Here is an 11,862-nt window from a genome sequence, read left to right as displayed (position 1 = left end):
CCTTGCTTTTAATTGTCCTCTTCCTCTTTTTTTTTTTTTTTTGGTGTATGTGTGTGTGTTTTGTATTGTATTACTGACCTCCTCCTTTTCTATATGTGCTATGGTGGACGCCTGTGGCCCCTGCACGGTTAGGGCCTGGAGCAAGCAGCCCAGCTCCCTCTCAGCTTCCCTGACACCTTTCAGCTACCGACAGCGCCCCGCAGCTCAGCCCCTGCTGCAGGAGAGCCTCCACCAGGGCACCGTGTGCAGCCCTGCCCATGGCGCACCCTCCCCTCACCAGACCAGTGCAGGCACTCTCTACACCCCGAGCTCCGCGCTGCAGCCTCCCCTCTCATCGGCTCTGTCTGGTGCCGACGCTGCCACCGCCGGGGCAGCCAGAGCAGAGCTCCCAGAGCGGGCCCCGGCCCTGAGGCGAGCGCTCCCCATCCCGCCCGCTGCCCGCTGCCCGCTGCCCGCTGAACGCTGCCGCCGCCAACCGCCGCGCCACGCGCTGCTCCCGCGCTCCCCGGGGCGGGTTTTCCCCGCTCAGGGCGGGGCCGTCCCTCCTGGCCCCGCCCCCTGTGAGTCCCCGCTCGCCTCAGCGGGGCTGCGGCTCCCGGGCAGGGCCTGGCGAGGGCTCGAGGCTCCCTCGGTGGCTCTCGCCGCTCGGAACCGGAGCTCCTGCACGCGGGGTTCTCCCTCGCTCCGGGGTTGAAGGCTCCTCTCTGGAGCTGCTCACCTCGGCCAATGACCTCTTAGGCCCCTGAGGAAGTACTATTTTGCCTTTTAAAGACAGGCAATCCCACACAGGGTAATCACACTGACATGTCCATACAAACTTTAAGGCAGAGTCCGTGTTACCCACTTGACCACTAAGGCTGTGTCTTGACTCACCTGCTACCTGTGGTCCTGGTTGACTGATCATTCAGCTTGGCAGCTGCTTAGGGCGTTCCAGACAAGGACATAGGAGGCTGTGGTGGTGCTAGCGCAAGCCCAGACCTCACCTGTAGGTGAAGCTAACCCGCAGCCAGGGCATCAGAGCTTCAGGGTCCCATAGCCAGAGCATCAGAGCTGCAGGGTCCTGCAGAGCAGGGGTAGCCAGTGCTGCTCTGCAAGAAGCAGGTGAGGCCATAAGCTGCTTTCCCCTGCAGCACCACTGCAGAAAGAAATGCCTCGAGGAGCTAGATGAATTGCAGTGACTGATAGGGTGAAAGGATCTCAAAATCACACAGGGTTTCAAGTTTTGGAATCGTATTTGGTATCTGTGAGAAACTCTGTCCTTCCTCCATTAACAAGAGGTTTTAGGAACGTTCAGTCATAGTATTTTGTAATTGCAAGGAAACATAACATTTCTTATTTCATATTACTGTTCTTATCTCCTTAAATGGCAGTCAATGGCAGTCAGCAATATGTAATGTTCACATAGAACTGGCTGAGCCATTTATTTTATGGAAGTCATAAAGTTGTTGGCAGCATCTTTGCTGTGCAAGGATTTGGAATCAGTGTACAGAGTGTACAGAGTACTTTCTGCTCTTTAGTAGCACACACATGTTTAGTCCCACATTTATTCTCTGGGACAGGCTGCGGCATCTCCCCTGCACAGCAATGCCTGGCAGTGCCTCATGGTAAGGAGGAGAAGCGCTATCCAAGCCCAGTGTTTGGTTCATTTGTTCAGTGTTACCCAGACTGTCTGTCTTCAGCAAATGCCATATGCAGCAGCTGGAGGATGCACACTGATACCGCAGGGGATCCCCAAGGTCTGCCAGGGAGGGCAGTCATCCTGTGTTCTATACAGGATTTACTGTGACTTTTCAGGCAAGGCCGAATTCCATTACACTGACTCCTCATGGTGAATATGTATGGATGTGAAGGCAGGTCGGTGACAGACCCTGGCCTTGCAAGCCAAATCCTGCAGCAGGTTGACAGTCAGTAGTGGAAAGAGATTGGAGACTGGTACACCTGCAGGTGCCAGACTGTCTTTGTCTTCCGGGGATGACTTGAAGATGGCCAGTTTGCAACAGCTGTGGGCAAACAAAAGGGAGAATCAAACTGTTAGAAGCTGAGGAGCTCAGATTAAAATATCAAAACTGGGAGTGATGAGCCCCAGTGACCTCATTAGACACCATGTGTTGTTTTGGCACTGTCAATCATTCCTTTCACATCTGTTGCATGGTCTGAACATCAAAGGGTGAATGAAGGGAGTGTGAGCCAGGCATTGTCACCAGACTACTTTATATGAAAGATCATATGTGCATCCCTTTTCCACTCTCTTTCAACCTCCAGCATCTAAAAATCCCACTATCCAGATAAGCACCACCCCCTACTGTTACCTATATATAGAAAATTCCAGTCCTTATCTGAAACATTTACCATACCTTTGATAACCAAATAACTATACTACAAAATATGCATGACTCTAAGTGTGGGTATAAAGACTGCTGCACACAAGCAATGCCATGGAGTTATCTAAGGAATCGGGAACATTTGAAGGGTAACTGCTATATTCAGCATCACCTCCTCAGGGTCATGCTACTACTGACCTCCTTTGCCAGTGCAAAATGGGATGCTGAGGGCTGTAACATGAAATCTGAGTCACGACTGCATCACTCCTGCATGGCTGCAAGTGGCTTTGCTGGCTGGACAGGATGTGGCAAAGCAGCGTGGCCCAAGTCATGGTCCTCTGGTAAGGACAGAGGAGGGGTTTGAGCAGAGACATGCCTGAGCTGATTAGCAGAAAAGAGTATTTATAATGAGGGAAGAACTTGACTGTTATTTATTCCCATATCCCCTCACTATCACAGTGCCAGAGCTAGAATTGCTCAAATCCATCTCACAGAAAAAAATACATGTTTCAACAAAAGGGTTTTTTTCCTCTCTCACACCACACATACCTTCTACTTTTGCTTGGTTCCTCTAATTAAATCATCACCTTGTGACCATAGAGGCTGTTGTCAGGCATAAATGTTGAGGTAAATTGAACATTATCTAATTTAACTGTTGATTCAAATAAATGCATGGAAGGAATATAACAGAAATGACGAGAGACAAGACAAAACATACTTGCAAATAGCTACAACTGGATATTAAATGATGAATCAAACTTTCAAGTTCTCCTTTTTGGCTTTGTTAGACAATCTTGATATTAACATTTAAGAAAAGAGGAGCTATTCTTCAAACCCAAATGCCCTGGAGTCAGTTATATTTTGGTACTTTTTTTATCAGTATTTTAGGCAACTAAGTGCTGAATGAAGCACACAAGTGCTACCCATGTTAAAATTCAGAAGGCATATTGAAGCAACAGAAAATGAGACTACAAGTAAAAACTACAGGATATGGCCCATGGTGAGAAAGAGTCTAAATGGTTCTTTGGTCTGAAATGGCTTCCTGATTTCTTAGCCTGATTCTACTCTGGACACTTAAGCTCTGTTTTTCAAGTCAGACTACCATATAAATGTTTCTTAAATTGAACAATGGGGAGGAAGATGTCTAGTTGTCCAGATAATGCTGTGGGTCTTTTTATTTGCTAAAGCATCCTCTTGCTAGGACTAGAATGAGAAGGCTTTGTTCTTTTTAACCTTACTGTGCCTCACCCTTCAGTCCCCATCTTCCCTCACAGAAAGGCTGGTTCAGTTGTGATCATCCTGTGGTTTGCTCAAGGTGAGATGTGATACAGACTTTTAACTGTCACCACCCTGTGCCCTATTTTCTCTTGATTCAGTTTCTGAGTCCAGCTTGGTTTACTTTTGAAAGCCACTCATCCCAGCAGTGGTGGTGTTATGTTTCAGCTGGATTGGTACTCCTGGAGACCAGAGGGAAACACTAGACCTTTGCTGGTACTCTTTGCTTGTAAGAAAAGCCTTATAATGGCCAGAATAAAAGAGCCCATGACTTTGAAAACTTTTTCTGCTCCCTGATTCAGTGGATCTGTTAAGCACTTTAAGCGGTTTGCTGATTCAAGCTTCATATGAATCATCAAACTGAAGAACTCTCTGCTTTCTCAGAGATGTCCACGTTGAATTTCTTTACACCTCACATTGCCCTCTGAGGTTGAAGAACTCTTACCAGACATGAGATCCTAACGCTGGCTGTCTCCTGGTGGCCTTTGTTGGAGCTTTTGAAAGTGACTGTCACAGTGCTCATGGCAATAATGGAAAGTTGAAGTTTGCTGATATCCATGGCACACCACAGTCTGTGCTGAGCTTTCAGCTGAGCCTCAGTTGAGACCTCTATACCAAGTCCTTGCAGATCTACCATAAAGCCCTTAAATTCAGGCAGACTGTGTAGCTTTCAGCCAGAATATTTCTGTGAAAGAGACAAGAAATAAAAAAGGAGAGGTCTGTCTCATAGGAACAGTGCAATGCTCTGCTGCTCTGTGTATCTAACCTCAGTTCTTAGGACCTGATGTGAGAAAAGAGTGCCCCTGAGCTCCCTTCTGTGGGTGAGTGGTTTTTCAGTGCCTAGTCCTAAATGTTTAAAGGCAGGATTTCTTACTCAATTTGTCTGAAACAGGATTAAACCCTCTAGGAAACACAGTTCCACTTAGAAAGGAATTTTTTTCTCTGATTTGGACCATAAATATTTTTGAGAAATCCAAATTCCATTAAGGGTGTGCCTTACTTTATTGGACTCTTCTGTTATTAAAAATACCAGGGCCTTGGAAAAAGAAAAATATATATATATCCAGGGTAAAAGCAACTGACAGGTTTCTAAGATCATGTTATATCTAACAGGTATTGAGACAGATACTCTTACAAAAGTACAGCAGGCTATGTTGGAATGTAGCAGCTCTGTTAAGTTTGCTGTGTTGCATTTATACAAATAAGATAGTTGGAAATCCAAATAGTAAGTTTATCCCTTTTATTTTACAAGCAAGGGGTCACAATGTTTATTTATGGTTCAAAACAGAGAGGACAGGTAATGACTGGTATGCAAACTACGTAAGCGGGCTAATACACTGAAAATGGTTCTTGGTGTTTCTATGGTATCAAGGAGATGCTTTATGTACATCAAGATACAAAAGATCAGAGTTCACTAATGAGAACAAGTAATCTTGTTTGGCCTGCATCAAGAATGCATATTTTAAAATGTTTTGCTTTCTCTTTTTTTTTTTTTTTAATAGACCATTTGGGAGCACTCTAGGAATCAAAAACATGTATGAAAAGACAAAGGCTATATATTATTTGTCTGAGTCAGAGTTAATACTTCCTTTAGATGCTAAACTACTGTATATTCCATTAAAATGAAATATTAAAACCAGTTAATCACATTCCCAAGAAATTCATATACATTAAATTGATCTTTTTTGTAGGAAGAGTTAAAGAGCAAGTGCTGAGTTAAGAGTTGTTTTCATTTGGAGGCGCAACTGCTATTCCAAGCTCTACATGGATCTCAAGACTTCATAATTTTCCATTCTTTTGAGGCTTTTCAAACACAAAATCTAACAGAGGTTAGTACTGATGTTGTGTAGTGCTGACAATCACTGTATAAAAAAGAGGATTGATCTTGGAACCAGCAGTGAGTGGTACGCCAGGATTAGTCTCCCCTAGTTCTCTACCTTAAGCACTAGACTTTATCTTGTTGGGTCTCCAAAATGAGGGATACTCAGAGGAGAGGTAGAAGGTACTCTCACCTAAAAGCATCAATCCCCAGCTATATAACAGATGGTGATCAAACCCCCTGTTTAAAGGAAGGTCTGGAATCTGCTATCTTGGGTAAGCATGTATTCTTGCTGCAGGTGTGCAAAAGTGAGGTGGTAAAATCACCAAAGCAGTTGATGGTAAATGCAGCACAGTCTGAGTGAGCTAAGCATGCTCTCAACATTGCCAGGAAAATTCACATCCTCTTTGTACTTGAATTTTCTGTATGCCAAATGATTTTGCACAAATGCAAATTCCCAGGTAGCTCCTGTAGAAGCTCCATTCCGCAAACATCTCTTTTCAGCATTGCAGCCTTCTGCCATTCCCTGAGAGCCTGGTAGCTGGAGAGGAGCAAAGACCTCTCCTAGACCCTTTTCACTGCTTGAAGAACACCTGTGTTTCACCACTGCTTGCAAAATGGGAAAAATTTAGTAAGTAGGAGACCTGTATCACTCTGAAGTCAGACATCACAGTAGGCGCCTAAATCCACCTAAGTCCCTCAGCTGACTGCTCAAATACAGCTCTCAGCTCTCACATCAAGGGTCACTTGCTGGAGCCAAATAAGTATTCCAAACATAAAGTTCTGATGCTCCTTGTATAAAAGGGATCAGAGTGATACCATGTGAAGCTGCACGTCTACATTTACTTTTTTCCTCTGTTGTTTCTATGGGTCTCTTATTTTTTTAAATTGGAGATCTTCCCAACTCTTGTTTTGATCCCTTTAGAGTATTGACAAATACATTATTGACACTTTAGCAAGATCACTGTATGGTGTTTAGAAATTATACCATGCCTCATCCTTGGAATAATATTTTAAAATGTAGTTCTTTTCTACAGACTGTAACTCTAGGAAAAATACATCAGAAGGTGAAATGCAACAGAGGATGCTCAGGGGAATTAAGACATCATACTCTACACTTTGATGAAATGACAGTAAAGAATTCTCTCTATTTAAAGAGATCTCATAATTAATACCTAATTGAAAAATTGAATAAACACTAAATTAATTCTAGTGGGATTTTTCAGAGGTGCTGGGTATTGACTTACCTCCACTTTCATTTATACAGATGGAGAGCAATCAGTAACTTCAGTGAGAACAACCCTGGCCAGCACTGCAAAGGTTCCTGCCTGAGGGTGATGGAGGAGGCAAGGAGGGAAAAGAGGGGAAAGCACTCAGTTCTGCAAGGCACCTGCTCAGAACAGGGGCAGTCTTCAGCATCATGTTCACAAGTCAGCTGCCCTTAACTGAGTAAAATTCACATCCTCTTTGTACTTGAATTTTCTCTATGCCAAATGATTTTATACAAATGCAAATTCCCAGGTAGTTCCTGTAGAAGCTCTATTTAAGTTTTCTTCATCACTCCTGCCTGTGCGGCTCCTCCTCACCCACCCTGCACCTCTAACATGTGGAATCAGTTGTGCTGCTGGGATCCCACTGCTAATGTCAGACACATCTTCACTTTGTCACATACAGGGCTTGTCCAAACATTCCCAGTAACTGGGAATGGGATGCTGGAATGAGAAACCTGTGACTTTCTGCAGCAAGACTGTGCAGACTTAAAACCAATTCTAATTCTGTATGAGCTAGATATGTTCAAATATTACCACTCCAGGGACTAGAGTTACTACTGCCTCACATATTTCATTCCCTTTGAAGTGCAAGAGGGTCCCTATACTGGGAGAACCCACTCCTGTGCTTCCTAATTTCTCCCATGTTTCTTTGTTTATATTTGCTGTTGCCTTTAAGGCCTTGAGCAATGGGGATCCAGTTCCACCTCTCTTCCTTTGTACTCTCCAATTTGGAAACAACCTCATGGGGGAAATTTATGCATCATCATCCTCTATAACTGAAGACTTCTTTCCTCTCTTGCATCTAGTTTCAAAGTTTGAATAATGTACTAATTCTGACTTTTCATTTGCAAGCACTGTAAACTCCAGAACATCAGGCTATTCTGTGACCTGGTGTTGGAAACTCACTATTGACTACTTTGTGTTTTTTTTTTCCTTTAAACTGTAATAATAGGTACAGATACAAGTGTATGTGTATGTGCACACATACACACACACACAGTCAGAGATAGAAAGACAGGGAAGGTAAGACTGTATTTACTTTGGGGTGGAAAAGGCTATAGTTTCTAGCCTTGACTTGGATAATTGATTTTCCCACAGCTTTGTGGGAAATGATTTATATTACAGTCTTTCAATGATTTATAAAAGAGAAGCATGCAAACACGCACAAAAATCTACTCTTATATATTCATAAATATATTTTTATGCATTTAAACCCCAATAATGCCATTGCTGCAAAATAACTGGATGAATAACACAATAAAATAAAAGGTAATAAATACAAAATTATGCTAAGTCAACAGCACACCTGGCTGCGGGGGAAGCAAAGGGCATTACTGACTGCTCCTACATTTTGCTGAGTAACCTACGGCTTTTCCTGCAGGTGGAGCACAGCATAAGCCTCAGTCATGATTAAATCCCTGCGGATACCTTTTCTCTTCCTGGAAGAGAGCTGGGGCTGAGCGTTTAGGTGGAGCTCACTTCTCACTGCTCCTGGAGCAGCAGCTCCTGTTGCATACAGCTGAACTGGCCCAGCCCTGCAAGAGATAGCCAGGAAAGCAGAGTTAGTCTCCTTATTTTCACAGCTCCTGTTAATAACCAGGTTACTCACAAGCTGAAAAATGATTTCTTTCAAAAGCCATTTGAAAATTACTTTTGTCTTGCATGCAGTGTCGATTAGTGCATATAAGGGACATAAGGCGGCTAGTGGATCCACCTTGGCTAGACTATATTGTCAGGGCTGGAGGTTTTGTGGGCCCCTTGCTACCATTGCAGGATGAGTATGGTATCAGAGACTCTTTATATAGGTCTACACAGCCGGGGAAGCTCCCTTCAGATCTACATCACGTCCCAGTCTAAATGGCCCCATAGACCTTCAGCTCCGGAATGAGACATAGTGTGGCCCAGAAGCACAGGACAGTGGAAGCATCGGCCACATTTTGCTTCATGGCTGCAAAAAGCTGTGCTGAACTGTGGGATGGGGAGTGCAGTGTGGAGGCTGTATGACTGGGAAGAGGGCTATTGCACAAGCAGCATGAAGAAGCAGGCTTCTGTGCAAGTTTAGTGCTCAGGGAAATTTGGCAGGCTTGCACCAACTGTGGAGTGGTTTCCAGTTCTTCCCATCCCTTCTGTGAGATCTGGCAAGCTGGAGAGTAGGCAGAAACAAGTGGAAGAAAGCTTCATGCTAGTAGCAAACCCTAAATCAGTAGACTGAAGTTAAGTTACACGTGAGGGCTTGCAATTTTGTTTAACAAAGCCAGACTTGTAAAAATTGTTTATATCACACTGCAAAAGTCATACCAGGCATCACAAGCAGGTCATGTCTTAGCCCAGGAGGATGAAGAAAATGAGGGGATAGCTCTAGACAGCAGAAGAATGTTCCTTACTTGCAAAACATGAAAAAGCAAAATCAATGCATTCCACTTGTCTTATTATGCATGAAGCTGCCAGCAATATCACACCACATTCACAGAAGAGTCTGACATCATCCTAAATCTTGCCCACCATATTTTTACACTATCAAGCCTCCTGGGATGGACAGATATTTGGACTGTAAACTTTTACAAAAGCAGCTTTACATTGAGGCTGTCCTGTTGCCAGCTGTGGGGTGGTGACGATCTTGCCTGGATACCAAAGAGGGATCGGGAGATGCCAAATACCCTGTTGAAACCCTAGAAGTGAATGAAAAGGTTAGAGTTATAACAACTGGCCAGGCTTGCTTCCCCAGGGCTGAACTAAAAAACTGGGTGATTAGAACAAACCTAGGCTGTGGGGTCAGTGTGCAGACAGCTTCTCCTGACTCTGCTGCCAGAGTGGTGATGTGTGTTAATAACAGGGTTGCTCTGATGCTTTTGTCATTTCATGACATTTTGTGAAATACCATGACTATGAGCTCTTGCTCCTTCTTGTACTTAACGTAAGCTGACATGAAGTTTAGTCAGGGACAAACAAGGCTGAAATTGCCAGTCTACAGCTTCGGACAGCAGAATCTGTCTTACAGCATCTGAGTTTATGAAGCTGGGGCAACTAAACGGGAGGCAAAGTTCAGATAGTCATTTAGCAGCCAAGGCCTTTGAAGAGCAGATTTTGTGATACAGCTTCAACTTTGTACTTTTATGATATTTAAGTCTTTACAGCCAAGAATCAGCTACAGGTAGAAGAGGAGATGTATACTGATGCCTCTAAGGAAGAACTGTCAGCAGCCATGCTATAGACAAAAAAAAAAAGTCCAGAAGTTCAAGAGGCATTTTGAAACAAAAGAAAAGAAAAACCAAATCTAAGCTTAAATCCAAACCAGACAGACTTTGTAATTCTGCAGCGTGCAGAGCTATCCTTCTTTCTTACTTTAGTGCCTGCTTATTTTTATTGGATTCTCAGAAATTCCTGGTCTTCTTCTCTACTTGTGAAAGAAAAAAAACAAAAATTCTGAAGATTGTGAATATCTGGAAAATATCTAATAGTTCAGTGAGCTGTTTTCCAGACAAAACTTCACCAGCTGAAACTACATCTGTACTAAAAATCCTTCTCCATTTTGTGATCTCTCACACCAGTATCCAAACCTCCCTTTCATGCATTTGATAAGTTTTGATAGGAAATCAGTTTATAAGGGAAACCAAATTTTAAGTGTTGCTGGTGCGTGCTTCTCATTCTGTTATTACTTCATTTTCCGTCCTAGTCCCCTGTTTTTTTCATGTAATAAAGCCCAACTACTAGAAATGCAAGCAACATGAGCAATTTAAGATGATCTCATAGGTCAGGGTTAGGAAGACTCACCACCTCTTCACACAACAGACCACTACCCACTACAGTAAGTAGCTCTGAGATCAGCAATAACAAATTCCAGCGCTGTAGCATTACTCCTATTTGTAGGGTAAATACCCTTCTCACTAGTTTTCTTCCACATTCTAAAAATGTGTACCAAAACATGACTGAATATAGCGAATACAGCATATCATCTTGTGTGTTATACAGAACTTAGCAGGTGGGGTTTGGCTTACAGATCAAGGCATGCAGAACAAGCCTATGTCTAACTTCCTGATGCAGTCAGTGGAGATCCAGTCGAGATGACTGGGTCTAGAATCAACTCACCTGGCTCAACATTAATGTATACCTCTGGGTGAGCTGAGTAGCTGTCTAGAGTCAACTGTCTGTCCTGACTAGATACCTGTGGATTATAACAGCAGGTTGACACCTATTGCATAGGTAGACATATCCTCTCCAGTGTTAATCGGCAAGCTGATCAACCTGCTATTTCTTTCCTCAAAAAAAGAGAGCAATTCCATTTTCTATAATTTATTATTTACTATCATTCTTACAGCAGAACATCACATGTACATATCAATATACTGTACACACACTAAAAAGGACAATTTTAACTCAGAGAACCCAGATCAAGGTACAGCAGCTGTAGAGTTTAATAGGAGTCACAGGGATGCTCATTCTTACCATAGTCTCTCTAGTGATATCCTCACAAATAAAGTGAGGAAGCATGGTCTCTTCTGAGATGTGAGCAAGCAACTAGTCTCAGAGAATAGCTACTAGTGAACAGTGTCAAAATGCGAGATTACATCAGTTGGGGCCCTTTAGTTTTTCACTGATGAATGAGATGATGGAATAGACAGGATTTTACTGTATTTGCACATGGCATTAAGTAGGAGGGACTGCAAATACAAATTAGTATTCAAAGCAATCCTGACAAAGTGAAGGTACTGCCCAACGTAAACAGAAGACAGATCTGAAAGATGCAGCAGACAGGAAAGAATAATCAGCTGTGCAAATACAAGCCCTCACCAGGAGAAGATACAGGGGTTATGGTGGGTCACAGCAGAGCATAAGTCAATAACAACATGTTGTTATAAGAAAGCTAAACACAATAATTGGTGGCATCATGAGGTACCCAAAGCAATCCTTCCACTTTATTCAGTGTTAGTGAAACTTCAACTGCAATAGTGTCATCCATTTTGAGCTCAAGAAAGAAGTTCATTAACTGAAGAAAGTGTAGAGGTGAGAAATTTTAATAAATCAAAGGGCATGAAATCATGGCCTTTAAGAAAGAATTGAAGGAGTGGGTTGTATAACCTAAAGAAGGCTGAGAAAAAATTGGCTGCAAATATTAAAATATGCAAAAAGCAGCTGCAGGGATTAAACTCATTGTATCCATACTGAAAAAAAACATTCT

The sequence above is a fragment of the Pezoporus flaviventris genome, unplaced genomic scaffold, assembly GCF_033815535.1.
Source record: "Pezoporus flaviventris isolate CSIRO_AGI_PZ_B2104156 unplaced genomic scaffold, CSIRO_AGI_Pfla_v1 ptg000015l, whole genome shotgun sequence".
Classification (NCBI taxonomy): domain Eukaryota; kingdom Metazoa; phylum Chordata; class Aves; order Psittaciformes; family Psittacidae; genus Pezoporus; species Pezoporus flaviventris.
Note: the sequence above shows the minus strand (reverse complement) of the source record.